We start from the raw sequence: 14,381 nt of genomic DNA, 5'->3' as shown, positions 1-14,381 counted from the left end.
GTGCTCCATGCAATACGTGCCCTCTTTAATACCCATCACCAGGCTAACCCATCCCCCACCCCCCTCCCCTCTAGAACCCTCAGTTTGTTTCTTGGAGTCCATCGTCTCTCATGGCTCGTCTCCCCCTCTGATTCCCCCCCTTCATTCTTCCCCTCCTGCTATCTTCTTTTTTTTTTTTTTTAACATATAATGTATTGTTTGTTTCAGAGGTGCAGATCTGTGATTCATCAGTCTTGCACAATTCACAGCGCTCACTATAGCTTGCTTGATGACATAATCTTGCTTGAGTAATGTTAGTGGCTTATGTTTATAAAACCTCTGGATCCTTCCCAAAGCACTACATTTCTGTTGTTTTATTTGATCCTCACAGTGGTACTGCGAGGAGCATAGGAACAATTTTGTCATTTCCATTTACCCAGGAGGAAACTAACACTTAAAAAGGTTAAGTAACTGGCATGTGTATACTGATAAAGGAGACTTGGACCCAATTGTTCTGACGTATAGCTTGTGAAAAGCATAACAAAGGTCTGATTTATCTTTGCTTCCAGAAAAATACAGTCCCCCCCCATGCCCTTTAGAGCCTTGTAAATAAATTTCGAAAGGGGCTCCCCCATTTGTAGATATGTGACGGAATCTGCCTTCCTCACCTCGTACTTCATTTCACACTTGGTTCACCCCCCTCATCGGCCAACACTGACCCACTTGCTCTTCCTGATTCTAAGCTTCCAGTTTTGAAGCCTATTTTAGTAGATCCTGCTAAGCAATCCTTATTTCTAAATCTTAGGTCTTTCCATCTGAAACATTAATTCTGGACATAAATTTATTAGTAATGACCTCTTCATTTACCAATTGCTGGGAATCATGCCCTTTGTGCTTGCCTTTTTTCTCCTCTCCGAGGTAGCCCATATGGGTACATTCTGACCCTACAGGTAGGCATGGACAACCAGCCTACCCTGCATAACGAATGTGAAAACATTGTTCAAGGATAACAATGGTGATTTTAGCTTACGAATTCATTTATTTCACATAGCATGGATTTTAAGTGTCAAATATCTAAGTCATTTCTTTCTAGCCAGAGGTTAGTCTAAGCAGTAAGACCCTGGAAGCATATGGCTGACATCAAAAGTCTTGTTAGACATTTAGGAAATATCATTTGCTAGGGAGGACACAGAGACACAAGAATATGATGGTATCAAATACAAGGAGGGTTATAAAACCCCAAATCAAGGGCCTAATAGAAGAACCAGAAGCCAGAGAGAGTTAGAATTAGGAAGACAGCCCAGAGGAGCAAGTCCATAATGGAAAGTCAGAGGTATAGAGAGAGATCTTTTGGGAAGTTGACAGAAATGAACCTTGCTGAAGGCTGCTGGTTTTGCATTGAAAAGGACTAAAGACCAGATGAGAACTCATGAATAGCATCTTATCTAACCCTTGTTATACAGTGTTGCAAAATCATCTCACAGAAACCACATCCTGGGGGCTGTTCCAAGATTATTCATTAATAAAAAGAGCAACCTATATGAACTAAAATATATTAAATACATATAACATCTCAAAATGTAAGCCCACAACTGGCAAATTAAAAATAGAACCCCACCTTTGACATTCACATAACAGTGAGTCAACATATGTTGAAGTACAAAATAGTTTACTTTAGGAATAAAAGCATACACTATTTCTTCAAATTGTAAGTCATCCCCTTTTTTCTATTAAAAAATCTGTTTAGGTCACAAAAAATTGTATTGTGAATCATCTACCATATTCTCAGAGTTTCCATCATTTTAAAATGTGTTGCTAGTAATGCATGTAAATGGCTTAAACATGAAAACCAAATGACATAATGATGATATACAGCTGAGCTTACATTGTATACGTCTTTTATGACATGTTTCACTTGCTTTGACTCTCTATGGCAGTAAACATCAAGGAGTAACTTTTTACTATTTGAACTGAACACAAACTAAAAGCAGAAAAACTATTTTTAAAAACTGTCACTATAATATGGTGCCAATACATTATAATGGAAATTATACATATTACATGTTCAGGCATTCATTAGAGAGGGTTTATAGCAATGAGAAAAAAAAATACAAGATAGATTACATTATATCTGTTTATGTCACTTTTTATTGTATGTATTGGTTATAAGAAATCATTCTTGCCTGACAGCCATTACTTTTTCCTGTCAGATTATAGAAAAGCTAAGGCATCCAAAGAAGTGACCCATTATATTATGGATGGAATACCAAATATTGCCTACATTTTGCCTAGACCATGAATATTTACTAGGGCTAGAGCAATAACTGGATCTACTTCAGAATTCTCTTAATTGGAACAAAAAGCCAAATGGATAAATAAGAAGCATAGCAGTTGCTTATACAGATAATAAGTGTTTGCAGAGGAACTGAGAAGGCTTCAGAAAACCAAGAATATCTTAGCTTCTCTAAACCAGGTTGACTGAAAACAGTCCAGTATAAAGAGTAGCTAAAAATAAAATGTTAGCTAAGGCTCCTAAAGACAACTGTGGAGCACATAATAGCATTAGTGAGTAGAGGTAGAGATGCCAAACAAAGGGGCAAACTGAAAGGTCTGTCCTGTAGAAAGCTGTTATTGGTAATGAATTCTTGAGAAATATTTAGAATATAAATATTTAGACATAGAATATTTAGACAGTTCAGTAGAGTTTTATTGTTATTGGAAATATTGCTTATCTTAGATTCCTTTTATTAATGGCTGGTTATTAAGCCACAGGTCTTATAAATAAACCTAATTGGGTTAAGACAATAGCAGTTGGGTTTACATTCCTGGCCAAAGCATGCTTCTAAAAAACAAAATGCCCAAGTAACTGAACCACAGTTACTGAAATACACAATTCTCCCTGGTGCTGAAACCCTGTTGTAGAAGTCATAGGGCATTAATCCTGATGTTTAATGTGTTCTGTTTTACAGAGAGAAAGTCATGGGAGCATGCCCAAAACATTTCAGCATATATCCTAGGAGCCTTTTAAAATAGAACATTATCTTAATTTAGTGCCTAACTCGTTTTAAAAGTAAGACATTTAAAATTCAGATTACTTATGACAAACTGGGAACTATTCAGGTAATTTATGATATTCTGGAAAGTATATAGATGGTTATCTCACAGGGAAAATACCATTGAATTTGGAAAGACGGAATAATGCTGATAACATATGTATTTATAAAAGTATAGACACTATTCCACAGCACTCAGGAAGGGGTGGTGCTTAACACTGCTCACCCAGTCTAGGCATAAAGGTTTTTACTATGCTTTGTAGAGGTTTCCAGCCCTACATTGTCCCTTGTCCTCATTCCATTTCCCTGGAACAAATAAACAGAACCATATACATTATATTTTTGATCACGCTTCTAGCTCTGAACAGCTTCCACTGCTATCGTGATTGGCAGTCCATTCTAATGTCAATTCTTTAGCTTCTGATCTATTTTTTTTTCTCAGAATTCAGTATGGGGCCTTTGGTCTAAGTGCTTAACATACTTTTCTTGGCTAAAACCTTGGGTTCCCACCCTGTTTAAGTGTTTCCTCCCATGACTGTGCTGTTTCAGTTGAACAACCAGCCTGCCCCCTCCATCATTTACATAAGTACCCAGCCTTGAGTACTTGCCTTGACCCAAAGAAATGGAACCAGACAAGTGGGGTCTGTAGAGTCCATATGTCTTTCTTTTAAGATTTTTTTTTTTTTTTAATTTATTTGACAGAGAGACACAGCGAGAGAGGGAATATAAGCAGGGGGAGTGGGAGAGGGAGAAGCAGGCTTCCCGCGGAGCAGGGAGCCTGATGTGGGACTCGATCCCAGGACCCTGGGATCATGACCTGGGCCGAAGGCAGACGCTTAACGACTGAGCCACCCAGGCGCCCCAGTCCATATGTCTTTCTTAATTTATACTTGGGCGTATTGATTTAACCATGTGTTTCAAAAGCAAAACAATACCCAGAATATTAATTGAGCACCTGCAGGTATATAGAAAGATTTATCTTAGTATAATCACATCCATGAAAGAATAGTATTATTCTCTCCATGTTTTTAGCTGAGGAAACTAATTTTTAGGTGAAAAGGTTAAATAACTGAGATTGCCTATTAATAAATTGTGGAACCAGAAAAAAATTGTCTGCATCCTACAGCACCATGATATTTAACTTAAAAATTGTTATCTAAATTTGTACAAGTAAATGGCCTATGAACACTTTATCAGCGGTAAACACGCACACGCACACACACAAGTAATATACACTTATCACTATAAAAGGCATCTAGTGGTAAGCCTGGCCCCTAGTTAGGAGAAACTAAGACCGTGAAAATCTGGATTTGATCCAACTACTCTTCTGCTTTGTGTCTCCATTGTTTAATGTATCATGATTTGCCACATGACTTTCTGGTGGCTTGTTGCTTCATTAAAATAGATTCTAATGCAGGATCTAGTTACAATGTAGCTATAAAGTGCTGCCTTGTCTTTGCCCCCTGCTCAAAATAAAGCTGTTACCTTTCTAGCCCTGTCCGCCATGGTGCTTAGCAGCCAGGGATGCATGGTCTCAGACATGTTTACCAAGTAAAACACTGACTTGAGGGGCGCCTGGGTGGCTGAGCCATTAAGCGTCTGCCTTCGGCTCAGGTCATGATCCCAGGGTCCTGGGATTGAGCCCCGCATCGGGCTCCCTGCTCAGCGGGGAGTCTGCTTCTCCCTCTCCCACTCCCCCTGCTTGTGTTCCCTCTCTCGCTGTGTCTCTCTCTGTCAAATAAATAAATAAAATCTTTAAAAATAAATAAATAAATAAAAATAAAATAGATTCTAGAGCGTAGTGGTTAGGAACATAGCTCTAGGGTCTTATGGGCCTGCAATTCTTGAGCTGTATGACTTTGGGTAAGGGATTTGGAATCTTTGAGTTTCATCATCCTTATTTATAAAATAAATAACAGCTATTTCATTAACTTCATTATGAAGATTAAGTGGGATATTATTCATAAGCTCTTAGAGTTTCTGGCTTACAGGAAGCACTCCACAAATGTGTTATTACTGTCCTATTTGTTGTTGCTGTTATTTATTTGTAGTAGTATAGAAGGTGTCATTCTCTGTTAGCTGCTCAAAGATGAGTTCTGTTGGCAAATGTTTAATCCGTTTAACTTCCTGCTCTAACTATTGCTGTTTCTTTTTGCTGTTTTAAAAACACACAAGCATACCGGAGGTGTGTCTTTTCTCCAGTGCATATATGCTCTGAAAGACCTTATGGAAGGTATCCACTGCTGAAAAATTCCTATGCTTGGCCACGAAAACTTTTGCAACTATAGAAAGTTTATGAATTATTTTGGCATAGATCAAATGAATAATAATTTTTGGGCTGTGTACTGTTCAGATATTTTGTAATAACATACTCTTATTTAGAAACTTCTGTGATAGTAGTTTCTTGCGGCATGCTGTGCTTCATAAATCTGGGCTCTGGTAACTGAGAGTTGAGATTTTCTATTTTGGCCACTCCACGTTTGGCTACCCCGCAGGTGAGCTACATATTCACAATGATACAAGTGAAAGAGATGATTTAATCTAAACCTCTCATTAATTTAAGACAAAGGAAATGGAACTCCGCTTCTGACAATGGTGGAATAGTGGGTTTTAGACCAAATATTCTACTGAGAACAACTAGGAAACCTGGATTGAATGTAAATAAATTGTTTGAGGGTATTATAGAGATTCTAAGATAGCAAGAAAATGTTTGGATAATATCTAGAAAAGAAGAGAGAGTGTACCACTCTTTTCCTTGAACTGACTACAGATGGCTAAGAGCCTGAAGAACTAACCAGAACTTTCTATAGATTACAGGATTAGGGGAATAGAAATTGAAGTTCAGGACCTACTAAGGAAGAGGGGTACTGTTAAGGGTAATCAAAATATAGATCATTTCCCATAAGAATTGAAACTAAGCTTTGCATCTTAATAGTCTCTGGATTGAGATGATTTTCCCTAGCCTAGTTGTATATCAGAGCAAAAACTAAATTCTCCCTATAGAAGATAACATTGTAGAGAGCCTTAACATAGCTCTATAATATTTCATATATAAAGCTTAGTTAGTACTTAGTCAAAAGTAATCAGGCATACAATTGAACATCAGCCAGGATCTAAACTGGAAAATTTTTAAAAAGACCATAGAAACTGACTCCTAGAAAATCAGATAATGGAGGTATTTATAGCATCTTTAAGATGTTACATGATTAATATACTCAAGTAATTAAACAAGATTGAGAATTAGAATTTCATCACCTAACTGGAAACTATTAAAATATCAAATAATCACATTGTATGCCTTAAATTACAATATTATTGTATAATATGTATATGTCAAAGCTGAGAAAAAATAAAATTAAAAATCAAGAACTAAATATAATAACTGAAATAAATAACTAATGGATAGGATTATATCATATTAGATATTTCTACAGTGATAATTAGCGGGCCAGAAGGTAGGGTAGATATATAAATGCCAAAAACGTGACTAGAAAAAAAAGAATAAACATTTACCAAAAATAATATTTGGAATATAGTGAAAATACCTTGTATATGATAAAAAAGTAAAAGTAGAGTTGAAGCAATATTGATGAGATAGTTACCAACAAATTTCAAATCAGTTAGATTGCAAAACAGCAACAACAATCCTAAATATAATTACAGTAGAACTGCTGAAATAAAATATCTCAGAGGCAGTCAAGGAGAAAAAACACATTTTCTTCAAAGAAACAACAGTAAGGTTGACAGCTGACTTTTTGGCAGAAACCATGGTAGAGGAAAAGCAAAATGATACTTTGAAAGGATGGCATCATAATAACGTAAAAGAAAAAAATTCTATAACATAAAAAATTATCCTTCCAAAAATGCAGGTTAGAATAAAGACATTTGTTAGATCAGAAGAAAAAAAGATTTTGTAAATGTCCTACCTGCACTAAAGAACAGAGAAGATGTTCTTCAAATAGAATGAAAGCAATCTTAGATGGGAAATGCTTAGACATTTATGAGATAATGAAGAGCAATTAAAATGTTAAGTATGTAAAAGAATATTGATTGTATAAAGCAGTAATAAACTCTTTGAGACTTATAATGAGACATAAATTATTTGACAATAGGAACATAGAATTCAGGATGATGATTAATAGAATCAGATTTCCTCAGATGATGTGGAGAGTGTCAATAGTACTATTTCATTAGAGGTTAATAAATCATAGATACTAGTGGTAATCTCTAGGGTAAACACTAAATTAAATGTGTAACTAATGAGTGAATGGAAGGAAAAAATATAACAAAATTACTTTAAAAGCAAAGAGGCAAAAATAGAAACAAACAATACATGAGACAGTAAGGAAATAAATAACATGAAAGTTCTGCATATCTATGTAGGTAATTGCATTAAAAATAAATGAGCTAGGTACTCCATTTAAATAGTACAATGATAAGAATGATTATATTTCATGGAAAAAAACACCAGTGTGCTTTGTATAAGATACATCTTAAATATAAAAACATAAGAATGATGAAAGTAAAATGATATGGCGTTAATAATAGAAGAAAAGATTGATAAATTGAACTAACTCCTATTAGTAGCTTTTGTTCATCAAAGGACATCATTAAAATAATATAAATGTAAATCACAAAATGGAGAATGTATTTGAAACACATAACTGACAGAGTTTGTATCTTATTTATAACTCTGTAATAGAAAAGAGAATTCCTACCCAGTAAAAAAAAAAAAAAAAAGGTGAGAAGGTTTTAAGCCATGCTTAAAGTGACAGTTGCTACAAACATTTTGAAAAACGTTGTCATTATCTACCAAATTTGGAAAGAGCAGTGGGTAGATAGATAAACAGATATCTTAATACCCAGCATGTTTACTATTAAGTATATTCCATATATATGCACACACACATACATATGTACTTCACACATTTGTGTGCCAAGAGACATATATGAGAATGCTCATAACACCACTAACCAAAATAGTGAAAACAAATGCTTCATCAGCTGGAGAATAAAACTAAATTACAGGATATTCATGCTTTGAAATAGTATGGAACAAAAACAATGAATGCAACAACATGAACGAATATACCAAACAAAATGTTGGAAAAAAGAAGCCAGGTAAAAGGTCCATAATCATAAGCTCTTTATATAATGATCAAAAAGAGGTGCAACTAATTCACAGTGTTAGTGGTGAGAGTGATGATTACCTTTGAGAAAGAGCGATTGTATAGTTATGGAGGAATTAGTGGGGAGTTCTGCAGGTTTTGCCATGTTCTAATTCTTTTTTTGAGGGGAGTTTATTATTTTTATTATTTAAATTCAGTTAGCCAATATATAGTACATCATGAGTTTCAGAGGTAGTATTCAGTAATTTATCAGTTACTAAGATGTCTTATTTATTGCATCCTTAACCTTTAGGGAAGTATCTCACATATCTTAGTATAGTCAACAGATGTTAAGAATTCATTCATCTAGCTCATATATTTTCATCACCTTCTATGTACTGTGCGCTCTTCTATTGTTGATGTTGAAATCAGTGATCAGGATAGAATAGGCTGCTGATCTCATGGATTGATTGTAGATAGCTATCCGCCCTTGAATCCACTATGGAGAGGCCACTTTTTTTCTTTCATAGTGCATCACTGAAATTCTGAAGCTCAAAAGAAAAAAAAAAAAAGAAATTCCGAAGGGATTCCCAATAAGTATGTTCCCTCCGAGGACGTCGTGAGATAGCATTACCTAAAGGGTCTATGAGGCACCATTTTCCAATTTAGAAATATTCCTGGCTAGAGGTGTCAGATGAAAGAAATCTCTACAGTGAATGAGAGTTTCTTCCAGGCCAAAGTTATTAGATATCACGGTCTTAGTCTTGAGCCTCTGAAGGTTCCAGGAAGACAACTGAGCATTTCTGTAATATGGAACCTCTCAAGTCATGTGTCGCTGTGTGTATAAGGAGATGGGACCATGGCTGCAGCTGCTGGTGGTAGGTTACAGGGCTCCATTTCAGCATTCAATCAATACAATGGTGAACAATTGAGAGCTGAGTGTGATCCTGTTCAGGAAAGTAAAAATGTTACTTTGCTGCACAAAACAAAATGTTCTGTCTTTGTCAGTGCTTACTGACAAAACAAATTAGCCTCATAGGGAAGATTGAGAGAGCTGCCTAAGAAATTTTGAGTGCTGCCAAAGACTTCTTTATCCAAAAGTAACTGCTATAGCCAATTGTAATCCTGAAAACCATTCTTAGAGTCATTTTTTGGAGTTCTCTTCTTAAGACCTCTCGTAAAATGTAAATACTTTTGGAGGAGTTAACACTAATTCAGTTACACTGAAAAGTTAGTGGCCCTTAATGATTTTATATATTCTAAGAATAACCATGTTGGCTACGTGGAGAACAAAGGAGGATGGTGGAGGGCTCTACAAAGTGTAGCACAGGGGAAAAGGTTATGGTTTCTGGTGTCAGGGAGACCGGAGTTTAAATCCCGACTCCGAAACATTTTGGTTATGTGATTCTGTACAAATGACAGGATCACTCTGAACCATATGTTGCACGAAAAGGAGTGACAAGATGCTGTTGTCACAAGGAGCAATTAAACAAATGAAATGTACATAGCATCATGCATAGTATAGGGCTTGGCAGCAAATAATTGCTCAATATAGGAAATTTCCCAACTTGAAAAGAGGAAACTATAAAAAATGAAATGGCATGTTTCTGGAGAAAAATGTAACCATTTTAAAATGTAACTTGCTGTGCAATGGTAAATTCTTCCAGAAGATGGAGGAAGTTATGTCAATAGAATTCCAAGGAGATATTGCCCCAGGAGATGTTACAAATATCAAAGAAGGCAAAACAACCAAAAAGAATGGAGAAAGGTTAAGCGATCTGTTGGTAAATTAATGTTAGATTGCTAGCAAAAGGATAAGCTAACAGACTGGGGAAACATGTGTTGACATGATGAGTGTGAAAAGCCAGGAAAGCAATAATGTTGGAAAAGACTTGAGAGATTGGTTGTCATCCAATTAATTAGCTGCAACACATGCCTGTGTGATTTTACACCACACAAGAGATTTTTTCCCACGTGACAATGATGTGAATGCACCTGGCATATCACATTTAACAGGGCCTCTTCAGTCCCTCAACACTGAAAGAAAATCAAAGTGATCAAGAGCAATGATTAAGGGTCTTAGCAGGCTTTTCTCTAATGAAAAAAATGAAACAACCGAGTAACCAGACCTTGATGGGGATAGCCAGATACAAATAAATACAAACTTGTTTTAACGTGACTCACTATTACATAGCTAGAAAATCACCAGCCCAGTCACATTCTCCAGTCTGACTCCCTAAAGTAAATACAGGGGATAAGACTGTTGGATTATACACAGAAATCAGGGCTGTCCTATTTTGCCAGTATCTGCTGGCAAACGAGGGTTTGCTGGATTTCCTGATGGGAACCCCTAGACAGGATCCTTTCAATCCCTTCCCCCTCCTTCCTTTCTGAACCAGGTCTGTTCCATCTCAAACTACCACCTCAGGGTGCTTCTACTCCGAACACATCAGACTACCAAGTATTGTTGAAACAGGTTCTGGAATTTTCTATTTCTCTGCCTTTATTCATCCTATTTCTTTAGCTTAAGGTTTTCTCCTTCACTCCCCACCCATGATGGTCATTCCCTACCCCTTCCAGATCCACTTTTCCTGCTGCTCAGTGAGCTGGGTGGCTAGCCACTTTGGGCTGCATCACCTGGACTTCTTGCCCTCTGGCTTCCCATTGGGTTGGCCAATGGGAGGTATTGGCAGGAGATCTGAGAGTAGGAAGGGAAAGATAAAGAGTTTTGTTTTGGCAGTGTCTATGATCCTCTATCTAAAACCACAAGTTCCCAACTGTAATAATCCTTTGTTTGAGTTATAGTTATGGCTCCCTCACCTTGACCCTAACAACCTAAGAGAGGTAAGGACATCATGCTCTTGTTGGCCCCAGAATGCTATACCACCCCTCATTTGTCCCCCTAACTCTGCCTGCACATTTGTACTAGTCTGTTCATTCGATTTTTTTTTTTCAATCTCTCTTTTTTTGAGAGTGCCATCAGTTCCTTCTCATATATGAAATCTTTCTTGGTTTTTCTATTTGAAACATACTTCTATTCTTGTGCTCTTGGTGTAATTATAATAGTTCTTACAACAGAGAATACAACAATTTTTCTATAACTAAATTTGGTTTTGATTTTGATTTTTGTATTCTAACTTGGTGATGGAAAGTTAATGATCAGTTTGAGATCACTCCACTCTCAAAGCAGTGTCAGATTTAGAGGGAGCCTCTGTAACCCTGGTAAGGTGCCAAGTAACCTATGCTCTGGTCATTAGTCTATTCAGATGCACATCTATAATAGACATGGTGATGCCAGACCCAGATCCCTCTTTAATGAAGGACATGTAGCCTCACTTGCTGAGATTACAGAAGACAGCCTTCACATGATGCCATTACTCAAGGTTATGACCTTCATGGGGCTGCACATATTCAGTGACAGTTCACTGTGGTGATATAGAAGCTCAGATATCTCATGCTCTGCAGGGCAACTCTGAAAGGCCTTTGCAGTTCCAGTGTCTCTTGGGTTGGCCGATGCCTTCATTAGCCCTGTGTCCCAACTCCACTTCTCCCTCTGTGCTCACTGATTCTTCTACCTTCCTTCTACAGGTGTTGATCCTAGGGGCACTTCCTAATAAACTTCCTGTACACTAAACTCCATTTCAGAGCCCTCCAAGGGATCACTGCCTGCAAAAAAATCTTATTCCTCAGTAACCAGTTATAGCTGATGTGTCTGTCCCTTCTCCCTGTCCCCTGGCTCTCTTAGTGCTTCCTCCTTCTATTTGTATTCTGTATATTGCTGCAGTGTTGCTACAAACTCAGTGGCTTAAAACAACACATGTTTATTATGTCAAGTTTTCCAGAAATCAAGAGTCTTGCCCAGTTTAGTTGGACCTACCAGTCTCACAAAGTGTTAGCCAGGGCTGCAATCAATCTGAGCCAAGGCTCAGCTGGAAAAGGAGCCACTTCCAAGCTTACTTGGTTGTTGATAGCATCCATGTCCTTGTGGCTGTTGGACAGTTTTAATGACTGTCATGTGGAGGCGACTCTTAGCAACTTAAAGTAGACCTTTCGACCTGACCCCTTGCTTCTTGGAAAGCCAGCAAGGAAAAGAGTCTCCTAGCAAGATGTGTCTTCATCTTATGTCGTACTTATGAAAGTAACATTCCATCATCTTTGCTGTATTCATTGGTCAGAAGCAAGTCACACCTCCTGCCCTCACTCAAAGGAAGAGGGTCAGAAGGCATGAATAGCAGGAGTGGGGTCACAGGACCTCCCTAAATTCTCTTCACCACACTCTGGCACTTCTGAGGTTATCTATGACCATGTCTATCTAGATAGAAGCATCAAGCAGCTGTTCTCTTCTGGATGTCTCTGGGAATCTTCCTGGAGAGTAGGAATCAGGGCATTTCTCTCTTGGGCCCACCAAACCCTTATTTATGTTCCCTCCATATCAGAAAAAAATCTGAAGGCACAAAAAGGAAAGTGGGGAGAACGGAGACTGTAGTAGTGCTGCTGAAGTGGACGGAGTGGGGTGGTGGTGGTGAGCTATTGCCTAGTTCCAGAATCCACTCAAGGGTTTTCCCTCCTGTTTGAGGGAAAGCGGGAAAGTAGAGTGAAGAGGGATGGGAAGGAAAGAGAAGAACAGAGGAAGCACTGGTGATGTTAGGATGTGCGTTCGCTGTCACAGACACTTAGAGTGCTAAGCAGGCCCATTTAGCAAAAGCTGGCATTTCCACAAATACTGTGATTGACAGTCGAATCTTGAATTTTCTACATTAGAATCCAAATCACTCAGCTTGCTCCTAATTCTCATACCTGCAGGTTAGAATGGCAAATTCTTCAGAGTTGTTCAAGGGAGAAAAATTTTGGACACTCTTACTAGGCTAAGAAGCAGCAAATTCTCTTACCATTTCATGCATTTAAGGAAGCGTCTCCCGAACGAAGCCTTAAAAACAGTCCATGTTCTGAAACACAGGACTGCACATTCAATAGATAGTTTTGCCCATTGGTATCTGCCCCTTTTCACTGATACTCATTGCCAGAGCTGACCATAAGCATGAATTAATTAGGCCTTCACCACCCAGCTTGGTGGGGTTTGGGGAACTGTCACAGAGTTTGTGAGCCTCTAAGTGGCTTCTGCCATTGCCCTGACACGAGTTTACCTTTCATGTCCATAAACTCTCTCTTTAAGTAGTTTAAAGTTATGATCTAGCATTAACAGCATGTTAGCAGCCAACTGTAAAATCTTTACATATGTGAAAAGAATTCCAGTTGTATTACGAACAAAATAATCTAACAGCCCAATGAGAGCATTGACGGTATTCTGCGATATTCTTGTATTGCATGACAATGAAGCATACAAACTGTAAGCATCACGTATAAAATCATTGAGTGGGAATAGGGAACTAAACATTTTGAAAATCTTTTATGTTCCAAGAATTGTAGCATGTACTTAAGCTATTTCATTATATTTTTATAATCACCTTGCAGGGTATGTATTAAAATCTCCATTTTATAGATGAGAGATCAGGTGCTTAGAGAGGTTAATAAACTGTCAATGTCACAAAACTGGTAGGGATTGACCCAGGACTTAAGCCCAAGTCTATGTTCTATAAATCCTATTTTTCCACCTGCCATGTTGCCTCTTGGGATTTGTAAATCATTTGCGTAGCCCTGTGAGATAATAAAAAATATATATGGGTCTCTGCCCCCAGTTTTTGGCACAGAGCTCCTATAAAATCCTTGTAATTTTCTAAGTGATAAGAACACTGGGAACATCTCTTGTTCTACTATTTTTCATTGACCCTGTTTCTGACCCGGGGCTCATAAAACCCTTGTTAAGTTCCTAAGTGATAAGAGAACCAGGAGTATCTTTTATTCAAATGTGGTGACTCTGGGTGGGCTCCTGAATGGCTCCTGGATGGGGGCTGGTCACCAGAGAGAACAAACCATGATTACTAGTTTGGAATTTTCATGCTCATTCCCTATCTTTCAAAGAGGGGAGAGAGGCTGGAAAGGAGTTAATAATTGATCATGCCTACATAAGGAGGCTTCCATAAATTCCACATAATACAGGGTTCACAGAGCTTCCATGTTGGTTGAACACATCCACACTGAGAGGGTAATGTAACCCAACTCCACAGGTGCAGAAGCTCCTGAGCTTAGGACACTCCCAAACCTTACTCTGTGTTATCTTTTCCTCTGGCTATTCATCTGTATCCTTTATTACATCCTTTAATTAACTGGTAAATTTAAGTAA

General features: G+C 37.7%; 1 long non-coding RNA gene and 1 other non-coding gene across 7 annotated transcripts in view; both read left to right on the top strand.

Annotated features, from left to right (window-relative positions):
- Nucleotides 1–14,381, top strand: part of LOC115939333 (uncharacterized) — a 558,748-nt gene that overhangs the window by 489,660 nt on the left and 54,707 nt on the right. The window lies entirely within an intron of this gene.
- On the top strand, nt 4,444–4,574 carry LOC115939335 (small nucleolar RNA SNORA63). Its single transcript, XR_004074163.1, has one exon. It is a non-coding gene; the product is annotated as a small nucleolar RNA SNORA63 (small nucleolar RNA).

Source organism: Leptonychotes weddellii, chromosome 10 (genome assembly GCF_054177405.1).
Source record: "Leptonychotes weddellii isolate Sample4059 chromosome 10, ASM5417740v2, whole genome shotgun sequence".
Classification (NCBI taxonomy): Eukaryota; Metazoa; Chordata; class Mammalia; order Carnivora; family Phocidae; genus Leptonychotes; species Leptonychotes weddellii.
Note: the sequence above shows the minus strand (reverse complement) of the source record. Positions and strands in the feature narration are given on the sequence as shown.